At 42.3% G+C, this 7,469-nt stretch overlaps 1 pseudogene across 1 annotated transcript; it reads right to left on the bottom strand.

Annotated features, from left to right (window-relative positions):
* Positions 1-5,839: 5,839 nt before the first annotated feature.
* LOC309621222 (DNA repair protein RAD51 homolog 4 pseudogene) lies at positions 5,840-6,978 on the bottom strand (annotated as a pseudogene). The gene has a single exon. The product of its transcript is annotated as a DNA repair protein RAD51 homolog 4 pseudogene (transcript).
* Between the last annotated feature and the right edge of the window lie 491 nt (positions 6,979-7,469).

Raw genomic sequence — 7,469 nt, 5'->3', positions numbered from 1 at the left:
CTTTTGAGCCTCCATGTAAGTGAAATATACAAATTCCATTACAGAGGGAAAAGGGTAAAAAAAAAAATGACAAAAGCTGAAATCTGGGGCTTTATGGAAAAGTGTTACAAAGTGGGAACAGCTGGTGTGCAGTTGTTATCAGCTACCACTTGAGAATTGCTTCAGCAGCGCTTAATTTTATTCCTCACTGGAGGCACCAGCCTTCTTTCTGGAGTCTCTCCATTGCCATCACCAGGGAATATTTCTGAGAAACGGTTTGATATGACTTCAGTGCAATGTTCCTTAAGGTTTGGCATCCATAGTGTCCTTAATGGGTTTTCTACACTATCAGGAATTTCATGTAGGTAATCCATTTAATAAATTAAAGAGAAATCAAGTCATCATAATTTGCAAAGTATAAATAATATTTAATAATTGTAGATTCATATTAGTGAATATGTGAAAGGGAAGACATTATTTGTAATCTATCACCAAGGTGGCAGAGACGGGCTAGTTGTTCACCAAACCATTTCCCTTCTCCTCCTGGGCACACAGCTAGACTACATTTCCCTGCATCCCTTGCAGTTAGGCGGGGCCATGTAACTGACTGCTGCCAATTGAAGGTGAGGGGAAGTGTGGGCTCTGTCACTGTGCTACCTGCTCTTTGAAGTTCTCTGCCTCACCCAATGAGCTTCTGGCTCTACAGGTATCACTGAGAAATAAATCAGGGATTTCCTTAAACTAATACTCAATTTATTATGATATCACGATATCTCTAAGGGGTACCAGCTCTACTGTGTTGAAAGTCCCAATATTTGGTTTGGAATAGGTGTTATCTGCTTATCCTCAGATCATCTTCCTCTTTCCTCCAAACCTGAGGTCTGAGCAGAGGGCCTCTGAGTCAAATGTTGCTGCAAAAAGATTAACTCCAATTTCATGTTTTTCTTATGGTTTATCAAGAAGGGGGTATTGAAACTTGAGGAGTAAAAGCTTTTGGTCTGAACAACTGGAAGCTTGGAATTGCCTTTTACTGAGATGTAGAAGACTGCAGAAGAAATCAGTTCTCTTTCACACATGAATACAAACAAGATGCCCCTCCCCAAGCCCTCCAGGAACTACTTTGGGATCCACAAGGGAAGGGAGGGTCCCATACTCATAGGTATGCACATCTGAAAATGTTATGCATTTTTGGCCAGAATGTTCAATAGGTGATGTTGTGTCCTTCTCAGGGTAGCCCATCTGGAGGCATACGATGTCCACCTGTCCTTTATTGGTGATATAAACTTATCTGCATAGCATTCCTTTGTTTGGATACCCCATAGTTTATTCGACCAGTCTCCTATGCTTGGACAAATAATGCTGCAATGAGTAACCTTTTGCACATGTGTTTTCATATTGTTAGAGGTGTATTTCAGGGTAAATTCTGACACGTGGCATTGGTGGGTCAAAGGGTAAGCACTTAACGCAGTTTTGTTAGATATTGCCAAATTTCCCTCCATCGAGATTATACAGTTTTGCATTCCCTCCAGCAACGAGAGTGCTCACAATTGACTAACAGATTGTGGTGTCGGTGTTTTGAATTGTTGCCACTCTGATGGGTGAGAGTGGTGTCTCAGGGTACTTTTCATTTGCATTTCTGTTATTATGAGTGAAGCTGAGCATCTTGTCATAAGTTCAAGAGCCATTTTTACATCTCTTTTTGTAAATTGTCCATGTCTTCTGCACATACTTTTCCCATAGGATTATTGGTTTTTCTAAACTCAATTATAAAAGTTCTTTGCATATTACGAATTTTAGCTCCTTATCTGTGAAATATATTTCAAATAGTTTTTCCCAGCTTGCCATTTATCCTTTGACTTTACTTATGTTGTTTTATGCCGTGCAAAAAAAAATTTATTTTTATGTCATCAAATTTATCCATCTCTTCTCTTATTTAAAATAAATTTTTTTAAAATGTTTATTTATTTATTTATTTTTGGTTGCATTGGGTCTTTGTTGCTGCGTGTGGGCTTTCTCTAGTTGTGGTGAGCAGGGGCTACTCTTCGTTGGGGTGCGCAGGCTTTTCATTGTCGTGGCTTCTCTTGTTGTGGCTCACGGGCTTAGTTGCTCCGCAGCATGTGGGATCTTCCTGGACCAGGGCTCGAACCCGTGTCCCCTGCATTGGCAGACAGATTCTTAACCACTGCGCCACCAGGGAAGTCCCCTTTTCTCTTATTGCATCAGCATTTTGAGTTGTAGTTAGAAAGCCTTTCACTATACCCTATAAAATCATTTTTACTTGGCACCTACTATGTCCAAGGCACTAGATGAGATGTTAAAAAGAAAACAAAACTGAACAGAATCCAGTCCTTATACGAAAGAAAGAATGGATCATAGTTTACTTGTCCTTGATTCAAAGACAATTTTTATATTCATAATTTGAGTATAAATAGATTGCAGGTAATCTTGACCAGAACTCTGGGGATTATTTTTTCTGAAGCAGAAACCAACACACATCATCAGACAAATGGGAGGAAATATAGGACGGTAGTCACTATGTTGGGCTTTGGAATCAAAATGCTCTGGGTTTTGTTCTGCATCTTACTAGCTGTGCAAATTTGGACAAGTCGCTAAGCCTCTCTGAATCTCAACTCCAGAATCTAAAAGTAATACCTGCCTCATAGAGCTGTTGTGGTAATTAAAGGAAATTATGTATGAAAAATGAAAAATGCTTAGCATCATGCCTGATACACAAGAAAAGTGCAATTAAAGAAAGCTCCACTCTCCCTCCTCCCCTTCAGTGATCTGACAATGGAGTAGAATACTGTAGTGGACATCTATTATTTTGTCTACTCAGCCTCACTCCCTTCCCGTTGTCCATTTTGCCCCCTTTTCTTTGATACTCCTCAATCTTGAGGAGAACAAGTTTTGAACAAGAAAAAGAATAAAGGTTCAGATAAGGAGGTTAATCATAAACTTGACAGAGGTACCCACAGGGTCCTGCTCGGTTTCACCAGCAGACACTGCTTTGAGAATGGCTGATGGCATCTGAGTCTGACACAGCTATTCCATTTGTACTTCCAAATGCATTTCTCTCCTCAATGGCCAAAGCAGATGTCACCATTAATGATTTTAGTGCTTTTCTAGATATGAGAAGATGCAAGAATGTGAGCTCATAAAATCTGAAACTATCTAACTACCTGAAGGTCTGTTCTGCCAGTTTTTCCCAGAGCACAGAGGGCCTCATTCCTGCTCTCCACCCTGAATTCCTTTCAGGGGGTGTTGAAGGTCAGCAGCTGCAGCGGCTCATTATTTAATCCTTGTAGAGGTAGATGGTAAGTGCCAGTTTTTAGTTGACAGAGCCCCTTCATGGTCATAAATTTGACCATGGTTTTGGGGGCATTTCATGACCATTTCGTCCCATGGTGCTAGGAATGCTCATTTCCAGGTCTGGTGAAGATTTCAATGATAGGCCACTCAATGTGCTATTACTGGACTAGGCCTTATTAACAGTAACCAAAAGTCTTTGGACCACCTATCTTACTAGCCTCTTGTGGTCCAGGAAAATATTCCCTATTGTTGCTTCTTCCCATATCTAGAGTTACACTATTACGATCACTGATCTCATATGGAACTACATATTATCATTTTATCAGAGGCTCAGTCACACATTTGTTAATGCAAGAAACAACAATTTTGCAAAACAGGAAATATAGGTCATAAGTTGTTGCAAATGTCTCCTGGTTTCAGCCAGACCCAGGAGGGGATGTGTTAATTTCTTCTTTCCTGCAGCCATTCAGAGATGGCCTGGGTCAGGATGTTCCCTGTGAGCTGAACAAAGGTATTGCAGTTTAACATTCAAGCATGGGGGCAGGGTTCCCTGAGATGGGCCACTATGTATACTTTAAGCTATAGGCAACATCTCTTTAGTGATTAACTTGTAGCAAAAGCAATAGAATACAAAAGTTAAGGAAACAGATCTAATATAGAGTCAGATTTGTTATTCCCTATTACAATTCCCCACTGACAATGTCTGTTCCACAATCTTGTGGGAAAGGGGTGATGATCGCTGGGGCTATTTCCTGCTGAACAGGGGCAATGAGGGGGTGATTGTGGAATGGAACTGATCAGCCTTGGGCAGGGAATATTCCTTAGAATCTTTAGTAAATAGCACAATTCTCTTTCCTTCTTTATCTACAATTATTTTAACCTGATGAAACCCCTTAGCCCTGTTGCTATGTAATTTGTAATTGGACTTAGGCTTTTGGTAACAGTTCCCATACCTATCAATTAATTTTAATTTTCCGACTGTGTCATAACTATATTTAAGGGGAAAGGTTTCCTTACATCTGTAAAAACACAGATTAAAAGCCAGTAATATTTCAGGCAAAACCAAAAACTTATAACCATATTCATCCGTTTACTCAGTCCTATAAAATGAATCCTTTTTACTAACAGTTTTATGAAATCAGAGTTTCCATTAGACCTTTAAAATAGCTTACCTAGTTTAGCAGTACGATTTAAAAGTTACCAGAAACCTGCCCTTGTCAAAATGTCCTTTCTATGACTCTTCTTGAAGATGCAGCAGTTCTGCAAAGCATCAGCTTAGCTGTCTCTGAATGTTAAAATCTTAAAAAGGCAAGGTTAAAGATCTGATCACAATGCTTTTTGACAAAGAAGCTTATCCAAGTTGTTGTGACATACAACGTTTTAAGATAACAACTAAAATTATATTATACCAGGACATATCCAAATTTCAGAAACTTTATATAATTGCTAGAATGCCTATATTAATAACATTTATACATACCGTATAATCTGAGGAGGCTTATCACTCACTTGACAATGCTTTCCATGTAATTTAACAAACCAACCAATCCTACTTAGTTTTACATATATATATGTATTTTTTTTCCTGAGGTGCCTCAGGGGCCCTCTGAAGCATCCTAAAGTTAGCTGAAGTCAAAAGAACTTTAAGGGACTTCCCTGGCGGTTCAGTGGTTAAGACTATGCTTCCAATGCAGGGGGCTCGGGTTCGATCCCTGGTCGGGGAACTAAGATCCCACATGCCCCGTGGCCAGAAATAAATAAATTAATTAAATTAAAAAAAAAGAACTTTAATTAGAATTTCATAGGAAGTTCATCAAAAAATATCAGAACGTTTTAAAAACATTTGGTCAGACAGAGTCATAGGTCACTGTGAATACTTACAAACAAATACAGATCACTTAAAGGCAAGGAAGTTCACACAATCTGTTATCAAAAACAGCATTCTAAGTAAACTTGTTCTCTTAGCAGAGAGGAAACAAATCTAGTCCTGCACCAGTTTACTTTTTTTTTTTTTTAATTTCCTTTGTATGTTTTTAAGAACAGGACCTAGATAAAGAAGAGTTTTGCATTTGCAAGATTACTTCCACCCAGTAATGCAAAGACACAGCTAAGGGAAAGGGAGCCCCATCTTATAGATGGAAAAACAGAGGCGAAATTAAAAAAATGAAGAAGAAGGGAAGCAAAGATAAGCTAGAGGCCTCAGGCTCAGTCACTGTGTTAGGATGGTGACACACAGGGTTATCAGTCCAGTCACTAGCGTGCCTCTTCAGAGATGCCCAAGCCAGAGTGAACTCAGCTCCTGCTGGAAACGCACGTGGTAGAAACAAGGGAAGAAAACCTGGAACCAGCATGAATTTCTGGGTCCTTCCACAATATTATACTCTCTTGCCAGTAGTGCTGTGTTTCCAAGAGAGGAGCTGAGGGCTGAGATGGTTGCCCAGCCCGAGAGTTTCTCTGCAGCCCCAAGGGCTGCCGGCAGTGAACAGTAGACATTACTGTGCAGGAGAGCTGGGGACCTTGATGCCTCTCTCTTTCCCAATCAACATCACAGTCATATGTGATCTCCCTGTACGTTGGGCTCTGCTCTGGGTTCCCCCAGGACCCTATGTCCACCATCTTCTGGAAACCTGTTGGCAGACGAGGAGATTTGGTCAGACATGCCAGGTGCCGTCTGCCTGATGCTCCTGCACCTTGACTGATGTCCAGGAGAAGCCAGGTGCTGGGCACAAAGCTCCAGGAGCATCCGAGGGCAGGTTTGAGCTTCCTGCTGTCCCTATATCGGGTCATGTGGTTGGTCACCACCACTGTCACACTGAGGTCCCGGGCCATGGTCTTCAGCTTGGGGCCAGCTGCATCGTCAAGGCCAAGCCTTCCTCTGCTGACCTCCCAGAAGTGGGGCGACCACCGCAGTGACTGAGTCCGCAACCACCACCTTCAGAGTCCCTGAAGAACTGCTCACCTGCTGGGCCCCAGCGCCTCGTAAGTCCTATAGCACATCCAGCATCTGGAAGGTGTCAAACGCATGCACCACCTGGATCCTCTGGAGAGCTCCTGCCTGCTCCTCCTCATCTGGAGTCCTGGCCTAAAGCAGCTGGAGGATGCAGGAGGCTGTGAGGCCTCCACTGGAACCGACGTATAGGACGTTGTGCTGCAGGCCATGGGCCACATTTGCAGCCACACAAAGACATACCTGGGTTTTGCCGCTACCTGGGCCTCCTACAATTCCAGTCACTTCTCCAGTATAGAGACCAGCATCGAGCAGTTGTCCAGGCTTCCAATGCCAGTGGACAGGATGGCAGTGGAGGTCTTCAGTTCCTCCTACAGATCAGTGCCACTGAAGGGGAAAGCTGAGAACTGAGCCGGCAGCACCGGCCTCAGGGTGACTGGGCCTTATAAGACAAGCCACATTTCTGGGCTACCTCCTCCAGGTCTGCAGAAACCAGATCCATCACTGTCTTCATCCCACAGCTCCGCAGAAGGTGGACCATGTCCTGGGTGAGGCCTGGGCACAGTCTGGCCTGGAGCACACCCATGTTCCCTGGGGCCGCTTGGCCCAGGGGCATCTGCAGGCCCTCTCCAGATGCCCCCCCTACCTTGTGCCCCTTTCTGGACCTGGCATGGGAGGCGGGAGGCAGTGATGGTGTGGAGGGTGTGGACCCCATGGGAGCTCCTCAGTTATTTTTGTTTTCTTTTTTTTGCCGCCTTACGAGGCTTGAGGGATTTCAGTTCCCCAAAGATCAAACCTGGGCCCCAGCAGGGAAGGTGCCTAACCACTGGACTGCCAGGGAATTCCCAATTTTTAATAACAAAATCCATTTACCCAATTAAGTTTAATCTAATCACAGCCCGACCATGCATAAAACTCCTTTTTTACTCAAAACACATATCCCACTTTCCTACTGTATGGTGAAACATCTCCTTTATTGTTTTTAGTAGTTTTAATTACATGTTTAAATTAGAATCCTCAACTCTTAAAAACCTTAATTTCTAGTGAAAACCAAGAGGCAAGTAATTGTTACCAAAATCTGGAGAGACTATTTTAGATAATTTTCAGAATATAATTATTCTTATAGAGTTTACCTAAAAGCTCTTATCTCAGTTGCATTTAATTCACTCAAAAATTCCATCATACCAAGTTACTTTTCTTGCTGACAAATTTCCAACAGCTGTAACAAGATTTT

The sequence above is a fragment of the Balaenoptera borealis genome, assembly GCF_965194805.1.
Source record: "Balaenoptera borealis genome assembly, chromosome: X".
Taxonomy (NCBI): Eukaryota; Metazoa; Chordata; class Mammalia; order Artiodactyla; family Balaenopteridae; genus Balaenoptera; species Balaenoptera borealis.
The sequence above is the reverse complement of the archived record's forward strand: the minus strand, read 5'-3'. Positions and strand labels throughout refer to the sequence as shown.